Source organism: Gavia stellata, chromosome Z (assembly GCF_030936135.1).
Source record: "Gavia stellata isolate bGavSte3 chromosome Z, bGavSte3.hap2, whole genome shotgun sequence".
In the NCBI taxonomy this organism is placed as follows: domain Eukaryota; kingdom Metazoa; phylum Chordata; class Aves; order Gaviiformes; family Gaviidae; genus Gavia; species Gavia stellata.
The window spans coordinates 42,285,458-42,296,428 of NC_082637.1; positions in this window are offsets into that span (position 1 = coordinate 42,285,458).

Consider the following 10,971-nt stretch of genomic DNA (forward strand, 5'->3'; position numbering starts at 1 on the left):
AAAGGAGGATCAGGTCTCTTCTATGCTGTCTGAGCCATGATTGCTTTTCATGAGGGAGTATCCTTAGCTCGAAGCTCTCAGGTAATAGCGAGCGCCTCAGAATAAATCCTTTTACTGATCGTATGACAGAATCTAGGAAGTTACTGGGGCTTCAGCACTATTTCTGTACCGTTTCAATGAGCTGTACTTCTGGATTGGGGTTTAGGAAGAGAGGAAACATTTTTAGATCAAGATGTGTTGCTCAGTTGTCTTGCTAACTACTACATTTGTTACAGATGCATTTAGGAAGTAAAAAAGTTGTTGCTTAGGTGTCCCAGAGGCTTTTTTTCCTCCACGTGTGTACCATTCTGCTACTTTAGCCTTTTTTTGTTTGAAACAATCTCCCCTGGAAACAGTATTCTGCAACTTGCTTCTTTCAGCTGAAGGAAGCTAGTTAGACTAACAGACTAACTAGCTAGACTTTACTGTCTGTTAACTTGGTTTTCCTGAAAGCTGCGTATTTGCTGAAGAGCCTTCTCTCACATTCTAGCAGACCCTTCTTTTCCTGAAGTGGTCTCAACACCACCAAAATGTTTCTGTGTATCTGACACAACCTGTGGCTTGATTGCATTAGAGAATTAAAAAATCTAGAGTTTAACTCACTTGAAAACTGCTTTCCGTAACAAAATTGATAAACTTGATTTTCCCCTCACAGTATCATTTCAAGTTATTAAATCAGGAGGACTAAGTAACTCAAAAGTTTCAACAGGTGCAGAGTGTTCTCAATCTTGATTCTTGGCTGTTATGTCTTCTGTCTCGCTTATATCAAAGATATGTCGCATCAAGACTGTGCAACACCAACCAAGAATACATCTGAGTAAGATTGTCTCAACCAGAAAGGTTGGATGAAGTCTTTATGTGTAGGCAGGGGAGGAAAATCCAAGGGCTTTTTGGACATACTAGTTCTTACTCTCTCTGTGAGTGAAGCTTGAGGCATTTTTACTCACCCAGGTTGCCATGCCCTGCTGTTTAATGGATCATATTATTTAGCTCTGTCTGCAGTTGTTCTGTAGTACACTATTAATGGCATCTGAAAGGAGATGGAAAGGGTATTGGGCTTCCTGGGTCGATTTGGGGTTCTTTTGGAGCATAGAGCTAATCCCTCTTTGTTTAAGTAGAGAGAAATACGTAGTTTTCATTGCTATAAAAATGTCACTAGTGTAAAGATAACATCATTTGCATTCAGAATTCATCACTGGTCAGTCAGCATTTTCCACTGTACTCTCTGAGACAGTTCTGCCCTTTTACACAGAGGAGAAAAAAATGGTAAATTGCAACCATATGCTCAGATACAGTAAAGATGAATTTTTAATAATTGTACCTATGACAGAGATTGAAGCTAGTCTCACATTGTAATATTGATCTTAAATGTTGTGCTTTGACATTGCTTATATACTATTTCAATTTCTCTTTCTTCTTTGGAAATGGATTTTATTAGTAACTATGATTTAAATACCAGAATAACAATCCTAGTGGTCAAAATTTTAGATTATCTGGCCGCTAATTAAAGATGTAATCCATAATACAGGAATAAAACCAGCAGTAACCTGACAGAGAATCATGGCAGAGTGATAGAGAACCCCAAATTTTCTTAGCTTAGCTGATACAGGACTTTTACTTATGACGCTTAATCATTCTGGTTGAATGAGTCAGATTTATTCCCTCAACCAATTACAGTCTGGGGTTTCTGATTTTTTTAAGGATCTTTGGTCTAGCGTGTCTAATTGTTGTACTTTACTGCAGAGGCTGCCTGTGGAGCCCTGTCAAGATTTTTCTCTACTGCTTTTGGTTCATCTTTTCTGTTTAGGCCATAATATCAGTTGACCTTCCTCCGGCAGCAGGTGGATGGCTTCAAATACTCCTGGTGTCCACTGCCTCTCTTTCTTGTGTAGGCAAGTGTTAAAAGGTGGTGGGAAGGGTCTGTTCCTTTTCTGATCAGAGCACTCTCTCTCTCTCTCCAGTGCCCTAAAGCATTACAAGATCTGGCCTGTCTGTATTGAAGATTACTGAATGGTGTTTCTTGCTCAAGTTTAAATTTTAGTTTTGAATAAGATGGGAATTGAAAGGGGAGAAAAGTTATATGTTTTTTGAGAGCACATTAACTCTGGTAATTCTGGATCTGTTTACTGTTAACAAAGGTTTTGGGTTCTTTTATGTCAGGTGCAGGTTTCTCTCAGCTCCCCTTTCTTTTCTTGGGGGCAGGGATGAGCCTGGAGGGCCATAGGCAGGAAATGAAGGAGCTGGGTTTTTTTTTATCATGTGTCTATCATGTTGGCATCATCGTTGACTGCATACTGGTCATCAGCTGTTCAGTGTGCTCAGGTTCAATGGAACTGGAAACTGATTTTTTTTTCAGATGTTCAGTTTAATAATTAGGATGCCTAAATCTAATTATTCCTTTTCTAAAAAAAAAATTCTCATTAATTGAAGACTTGCAGAACACTGCTTCTTATCTGTTTTAAACCAATATTAAAAAAGGTAGAGGTGATTTGCATAGGCAGTAAATAATTTCTGTTTTCAATAAGCTGTTACATTTGTAAATATAATAATTTATCTTTTTATTCCTAAAGTACTTTTCAAATTTTATGAAAAGTTCTAAAGACATTTATCAGACAAATTGTCATTTTTTAAACTGGTCTTCTGCAGTTTCACCAGTTCATGTGCTGCAGTAGATGAAATGGTGTCGAGTTAAAGGGCAAGGCAATTTGGCAGAAAATAAACCCCCTTGTGTTCCAGCTTGTCCTCAGATATCAGAGGGGCTGGGGGCGGCTAGGCTTAGATTCTGAGTGATGCCCAATTTTTCTGTGTTACAAGTCCGGTCGTGTTCAATGTATTGAACTCTCACGATTACAGATACACTTGTAACACTGTACACTTTCAGCCTAGTCGCCTTCCACGAACTAGCACAGCCACACTTAAGGGATTTGGTGGTGTTCAATGAGAACTCTCATGGCTAGATTAGTGAATAGTGCAGTTTATTGAAGCAACAGATACACAAGTTCTTTTGGATTGCCGGTGATAAAATTACTGCTTGCAAAGCATGTACAAATACCAAGAATATGAGTACTATATCCTGGCTACCAATGCGTTAAGCTATAAAGCAACTCTATAGAGATTTCTAAGTTTCCCGGGGAAGCACTCGGTATAACCAAGTGTTCAAATCTTACCCAAAGGCGTCCCTGTGGGGGGGGAAGAGAGGCTCAGCCCGTCGACTGATCCCAGGTGTCAGAGGTGGTCTGCGACGGTATCTTCCCTGGCATCCTTCCTCTCTTAAGCCATTTTTATATTATTTGTCCTTACAGGTGGAGCTTGAGTGACTCTAGTCATACATACCTCTATTATAATTGGTGTAAAAGTTTCTCGTTTACTTTTAAAGGTATAGACTAAGAAAAATCCAGAGCGCAAGCTCAGTGAGGGGTGGTCGCACCTTGGAGGTGGGTAGCTTTGGGATGGAGGTGTGTTTTCTGGTATTATAATGAGATTATAATGAGCAAAGTTCACCCAAAGGATAGTATTTTGTCAAAAAATGACAGGCTGTTGGCTCAGGGTGGTAAATATGCAGCTCAGGGTAGTAAATATGCAGCTTGTCAGTTCCATAGTACCTTCCAGTTCCCGTCTTATCACAGAGCCTGGCCGCAGTGTCTGCACTCCGCTCCACCCTCCGTGTAGTTTCTCTTAGAGTCAGCGCACCAAGCTCCCCTGGTGCTGCCAATGTCTAAGGTTGCCTAGGGAACTTCTGTGGGATGGATTCCTTGCATATTCACCACACTCCACCCTGAAGATTTCTTCAATGCTGTACCTTTAATATAAATTTAATTCCTAAATTATGTCCAGCAATTATTCCACAAATGGGAATGTGCTTTTGAAGACATGCAGCAAGGGTGAAGTTGTGTTATCAAAACAAAAAGTTCAAAACCAAAAGTAGGTACATAGAATTACAAAAGTGGAGAGCTAAAAATGCTGTTGAGAAAAAACATGGTAAGGTGTTAGTACTCTATTACCTGTTGCCTGGGGAGTGATGATGTTTCCAGACTCCACAAGAGAGTTGTGTGGCTTTTTCAGGTTTCTTTAGTTATGTTGTTAATTCAGTTTAAAGAGATACTTAGGAGCTGATGTAAACATTTTTTAAATTGGCAGCAGAAATTAGAATTAATTCCCTGTAATCACAGGGATAGTCTGAGATGATGTGGTTTAGGAAGTCTGCTGCTGACACATGTTCGTTCGCCTTTTCTACCACAGAATTTTATACCCTGGTTGTTACTGAAAACCGTAACCAAGAAAACTCTCCAAACCAAATGATAGTTTAGAAAGTTGACATTGGTTTATTGCGGTGCTGGGTGCATGGGGGATTTTTCCTCCTAGCATGCACACCCAGTTGAAATCATGACAAGTATTTAAGCAGTTAACAAAGTTAGTTGCGCCTACTGGTCCCACCCCTTAGCTAACTATTGGTTAGAATCTTTCTTACTTCATCTGAAAGATACAGTTCTCTTTTAATTCACTACACATGCCCAGAAAGTAGGGGGCTTATTTGGGTTGGGGGCTTTTCTAGCTGGGAGGTGTGGATTTTAACATTATACTGAGGTAGGTCAGCCTTAGGGCACCCATTTGGGGCATTTCACTGACTTTGCTGTTTGGTATGTAAACAATACCAAGCCTCAAGGTTGTGTATCAGTCATCAGGAGACCCAGAGGCTCCTCCAAGGTGCTGTATCTCAGTACATTGTTTATCTCAAGGTAAACAACATCAATATAACCCAATACAGCCAGTCACCACAGCCAGCCCTTTTCCAGGAAAACTAATGCATATTTCAGTTTATGTGATGCAGTATCTTCTTATCTGTACAAAGTTTGCACAAAAGGGTCTGTTCTTTGTATGCTGATTAAATTGTTTAAGTCTGGTATCATGGTGAGAGCCAAAGTAGATTCAGAAACAGTGGGAAACTGAAATCTGAATGATTTGCCATTGGGTTACTCAGGTGCACACTGCGGCATAATCCAATTCACTTCCATTGTAGTGTGGCTTGTGTACTCCGTTCATTATTGTTCCATATGGATCTCTGGTGTTAATAACATAATGTTTAATTGTGTTACATATGGGGAAGTTTATAACTACTCATATCTAAACAATAGATGTAATTATGTCTTTGCAAGAATCTGTAGGTGTTGCTTATTTTTCTGCTTCAGACTTAAATCCTATGACGGTCCTGTTCTAGTAGCCCAGTGGTTCTTTGGTCATAAATTCATGGTTTTGCGATTTTTTTCCTCTGTTGTGCCCAAAATTTGACTTCTTGTGTGCTTTCAGTTGTGGGGAAACCTGAACGGTAAGCCACTGAGTCTTGTGCCACAGTGCTTGATCTCTGGCTAGTTGTAGTTCTCTTGCTAGGCACAGGACTTCTTTTAGGTGCCATGGCCAAACTGATATTGTAAGCATGGGCTGATGTACAGCTCTCTTTTATTTTAATAACAGTGTTTCCTTACTTTTTGTTAGGAATCTGTGTACTCTTTTAGGCTAGTTGTGGTCAGAAAAGACTGATACAGGTAGAATCACAGAATCACAGAATCAGTACGGTTGGAAAAGACCTGTAAGATCATCGAGTCCAACCTGGGGAAAAAAAAAAAAAAAAAAAAAACCAACACCAAAAAACCCACAAAAAAAAAACCAAACCACAAAACCCACGCCACACAACAACAATAACAAGCCACAACCCACCCAACACCACACAGCACCATGTCCATCAAGCTACATCCCACAATGCCACATCCACACGCTCCTTGAATACCTCCAGGGAGGGTGACTCTACCACCTCCCTGGGCAGCCTATTCCAATGTTTCACCACTCTCTCAGTAAAGAACTTTTTCCTAATATCTAGCCTGAACCTCCCCTGTCGCAACTTGAGGCCATTTCCTCTAGTCCTGTCACTAGTCACTTGGGAGAAGAGACCAACACCCACCTCTCTGCAACCCCCTTTCAGGTAGTTGTAGAGAGCAATAAGGTCTCCCCTCAGCCTCCTCTTCTCCAGACTGAACAACCCCAGCTCCCTCAGCTGCTCCTCATAAGACTTGTGCTCCAGACCCCTCACCAGCTTCGTCGCCCTTCTCTGGACACGCTCCAGCACCTCAATGTCCTTCTTGTAGTGAGGGGCCCAAAACTGAACACAGTATTCGAGGTGCGGCCTCACCAGCGCCGAGTACAGAGGCATGATCACCTCCCTGCTCCTGCTGGCCACACCATTTCTGATACAAGCCAGGATGCCGTTGGCCTTCTTGGCCACCTGGGCACACTGCTGGCTCATATTCAGCCGGCTGTCGATCAACACCCCCAGGTCCTTTTCTGCAGGGGAACTTTCCAGCCACTCGTCCCCAAGCCTGTAGCGTTGCCTGGGGTTGTTGTGGCCGAAGTGTAGAACCCGGCACTTGGCCTTATTGAACTTCATCCGGTTGGCCTCAGCCCATCGATCCAGCCTGTCCAGATCCCTCTGCAGAGCCTTCCTACCCTCAAGCAGATCAACACTCCCTCCCAACTTGGTGTCGTCTGCAAACTTGCTGAGGGAGCACTCTATCCCCTCATCCAGATCATCAATGAAGACATTAAACAAGACCGGTCCCAAAACTGAGCCCTGGGGGACTCCGCTTGTGACCAGCCGCCAGCTGGATTTCACCCCATTCACCACAACTCTCTGGGCTCGGCCATCCAGCCAGTTTTTTACCCAGCGAAGAGTGTACCTGTCTAAACCACGGGCCGCCAGCTTCTCTAGGAGAATACTGTGGGGAACAGTGTCAAAGGCTTTGCTGAAGTCCAGGTAGACAACATCAACAGCCTTCCCCTCATCCACTAGGCGGGTCACCTGGTCATAGAAAGAGATCAGGTTGGTCAAGCAGCACCTGCCTTTCATGAACCCGTGCTGGCTGGGCCTGATCCCCTTTTGAAATTTACATACCTTACTAGAAAACAAAAGGCTTTTCTGTTGAATATGGAGTGTGTGTGTGTATTAAACTTTGCTCCCTGTGAGCTCGAGCTCAGAAGCAGACCTCAGACTCAGAAATGGAAGCTTCCAAGGTTATTATGAACAAAATTGGAGTAAAAGACTTAGCAGAAAATACTAAAGGCAAATTATAGTGTTGAAACTAGTGTGTTTAGCTTGTTTAAAATATTACAGTGATTCCGCAAGCACCTGTAGAAAATCTTGTGTGCAGAACAATATTGTGCATGCAGCTTTTCTACTTCACAATTACAATATTATGAGCATTCATAGTTGTTCAGCCTCCTCAGTATGAACCAATGTGTGTATGTGTGTGCATGTGGTGGGGTGTTAATGTGACTTTCTAGGTGCTGTTTTCACTGACTGGCAAGAAACATACATTTTTACAGCTTTTTAAAGCTGTTTTGGATGAGCTTACTTAGCACATGGCAGCAGATGCAATCAGGTTTCCCAAGCAGGTTATAGTTCAGAAAAGAGAGAGTCATCAAACATGGGAGAGATAGGAAATTCTCTGTAAGGGAGCATTGCATATGTATTAAATTTTCAGCCATTTTATGCCATAGGGGCTCTTCTAAAAAAAAAAGATTTTGAAGATGTGTCTCAAAGACATATGTTTGCTGAAAGACTATGGTGGTTTTTTGAAAGGTAGCTTGTGTTCATATATCTTGTCAAGCTAACTGTATCTGTACAAGTGAAACATTGGTGTGTGGACGGAGTCTGGAAAAACATAGGTGCTTTGTGAAATTCCTCAGATAATGTGCCAAGACAACTTGCACTTGGGGTGCGATGGCTTTGCAAATTCAGTCAGAGGTCTCTCTGCTTCTTGTGTGACTTGGAGCTACGGGTAAATATGTTCAAAGAATAGCTAATTTTTATGGAAGACATAGGTAAAGATGTCCAAAGTTTTTAGGGAAGACAAAACTATTTTTGCTTACACGCTCAATTGGCATACTAACTTTTCTCTTGCAGAAATTCTGCAAGATAAGAGGAAACAGTTACGCTTCTTATAAATGAAGAGTAATTAAAAAAAGTATGTCTGTAAATACCCCTCGCGATGGTACAGGCTGGGGCTGGTGGGACCAAGGAGCAGCTCTGGGGCACAGCCTGGGCAGCAAACAAGGGAGAGGGGCGCCTGGGGCAGTGTGAGCAGGACACAGCCCTGAGAGCCAGGGGAAGGCAGGGGCTGTCCCCTCTGCTCAGCGCCTGTCAGACCCCACCTGGGTAGTGCCTCTGCTTTGGGTCCCCGATAGAGGAATGAGACTGACGAACTGGTGGGAGGGGAGTCCGCCGAGACGGTGGGGCTGGAGCCCTTACTCTGCAAGGAGAGGCTGCAGGACTGAGGCTGGTTTAGCTGGCAGGAGGGGTGGCTTCAGGGTCACCCAAGTGGTCCGGGTCACCCCTGGCCACCCAGCCAGGGAATGGAGGAGATGCCGCCAGGCTCTTCACAGTAGTGTGTGGCGGGAGGGTGGGTTAGAGACAGGTGGCACGTGCTGAAACGGGGGAAATTCTCACGACAAGGAAGAAACGTTTTACGCACAAGGACAGCCCAGCAGCGGAGGCATGCCGTCTCCAGCCTTGGAGGTTATCAAGCCCCGACGGGGTAAGGCCTTGAGCAGCCTGATCGGAGCTGAGAGCTGGCTGTGCTTTGGGCAGGGTTTGGAGTGGAGACCTGCTGCGGTCCCCTCCTGACTGAGTTATCCTGTTATCCTATATGTGACAAAACCCAGTGTGTATGTGTAGTCTTGGTTCCACATGGCACACAGCTTTGTTTTGAGACAATAGTATAAAGACCTGTTGAGAGTGTGATCTTTTATTCCAAAAAGTCAGGGCCAGACTGTGGAAATATGATGCATGGTGCTCTTAGAAAGTAAACTCTAAAAGGCATATTTGGAATAGTAATAAAAAAAAAAGCGCCTCATTTCTGCCTGCATGCACAAGAAAGCAAACAGTTATACATCTGGACTTGGGAAGCAAATAACAAACTGAACTGGAATCTGAACACTCTCATTTTCACCTTTTCTTATTGCATGTCTTTTCCTGAGTAGCACTGGGCACGAATGTTGTGGTCTTGCTCTGAGATGATAGTATGCCCTTTGGTGGTGTTTTAAACACTTCTTTTTTTAATATAAAGTCGCAGAGAAAAATCCGTAAACTTCCAGCTTTTTCTTTATGTTTCTTGAGATACCTGTGGACATGTTTAATTTTTCTTCTTTGTAGGCAGGACGGTAGTTTAACCTTCAGCAAAGAGCTAGTTGCAGTAGTAATCAACCTCTGATTTCTCTATTTTGGAGGCAGATTCATCCATCAAGTCCTGAGTGCAAAGCTAAGAGTGCTTACAGAGCACTTTCCCGTATCTGTTTGATTACTGGAGCACAGCTGCTGTTCTGGGTAATTAATGTGAGAGCATAATATCTTTCAGATGGGTGCTGTGTCTTTATTTCCAAGGTCAGATGACCTCTCTTGCTTATATTCTTGTCTGTCTATGGCATTTTATGTAGGTTATTGATTTTTGTTTGCTTGCTGGAAATAAAGTGCTTTTTGAAGGCCTGTTGAGAAAAATCAGGCAGACCTTGTATTTGCTTGAGGGAAATGCTACTAAGAATAAAAAAATGTGATTTGTAGTAGTCTTCCAGCTACCATGTATGAAAAGGGATTTAGTACTTCTAACTCCCAGCCTTAATAGGTGGTTCTTTAAATTACTGTCCTAAAGACTGGTTGTTAAACAGTCAAATAAATGTACTTGACTTAGAAGCTTACTTTTCATTGAAGGTTATTGGGGCTTAGGTAACCTAAGGGCATTTATTCAGATCTACAATTTTATAAGTAAACTTACCTTCTTTTCTAACAATTAAAGTTTTTCTCTTTTTGAAAATTTCAAAATATATTTGAAAGTAATATTTTATTGTTTGCAAAATTTAAAAGTGAAATTAAATTTAAATTATTGGCGGAAGGGCAAACAGAAGAGGACCTTTTTCAGTAAAAAGCTTTAAGCAAAACTTAAAGTTTCCTTCTCATCCCCTCAAAAGACACAACCTTGAAAATGTCAGGGTATCAATATTTGAAATTAACCTGAGATCATTCTTCAAATGAGGGCAAGTGGAACGTTGGAAACTTTCAATTTGCAAAAGTAAAATGTTGGGGCTCTCAGGTGTTTTTTAGCAATATTTTGTATGGTTTGTAATCTCTGTAATTTGTTTCTCACAGCTAGACATGTCAGCAATGCTGTCTGTCCGTAGCATGCATTATGCTGCGAGCCTGTATTAATACTTCTAAAACAGGACAACATATTTTCAGATATTATCAGAACTTCCGTTGTTAAAAATATTGTGGCATTTGATACCTTATTTGACTTGAGGTATAGTATTCTTTGTGCAGTTGAATTTTGCCTTCTTTTCTAACTTAACATAATTCAGTTAAAGATGTGGCAGGATACAAGTGATAAATATTTCAGAAAGTTGGTTATCATCCTGTGTTTATGTGTAACTTCTTTTCTTTCAACCGGTACTGCCTTTTTTCTGTGCATGACCAATGACACTTAGGTGCGAGTCAGGGGCTACGTTGAATTAAACAGATTTAAGGTAGAATTTTTAAAAAGTCCCCTATTTTAGCCTAATTCTTTTTATGTGCAAAGCAAAGGCAATTTTATAACTGACTTCAGTGGAAGCAGGAAATCCTGCTTGGGATGGACTTTTCAAAGGGCTGTTATGCCTTGGCATCTTCACCCTCCTTTTTGTGGGCTTAAAATGGAAAGTTCTCCAATATTGTTCTTGTTTACTTAAATAATATGTCATATGCTGCAGGGAAGAGAGTGTTTGGTTTGTTCTCACACACACCTGAATACACATCTGTATTCTGCCCATTCTTTCCTGATACCTTGGAAGTCTTAGCTGGAAAAGACCTTACCTTGTCCCCGAAGGCTTCTTACTAACATACCTTCTTGAGCTGGAAAA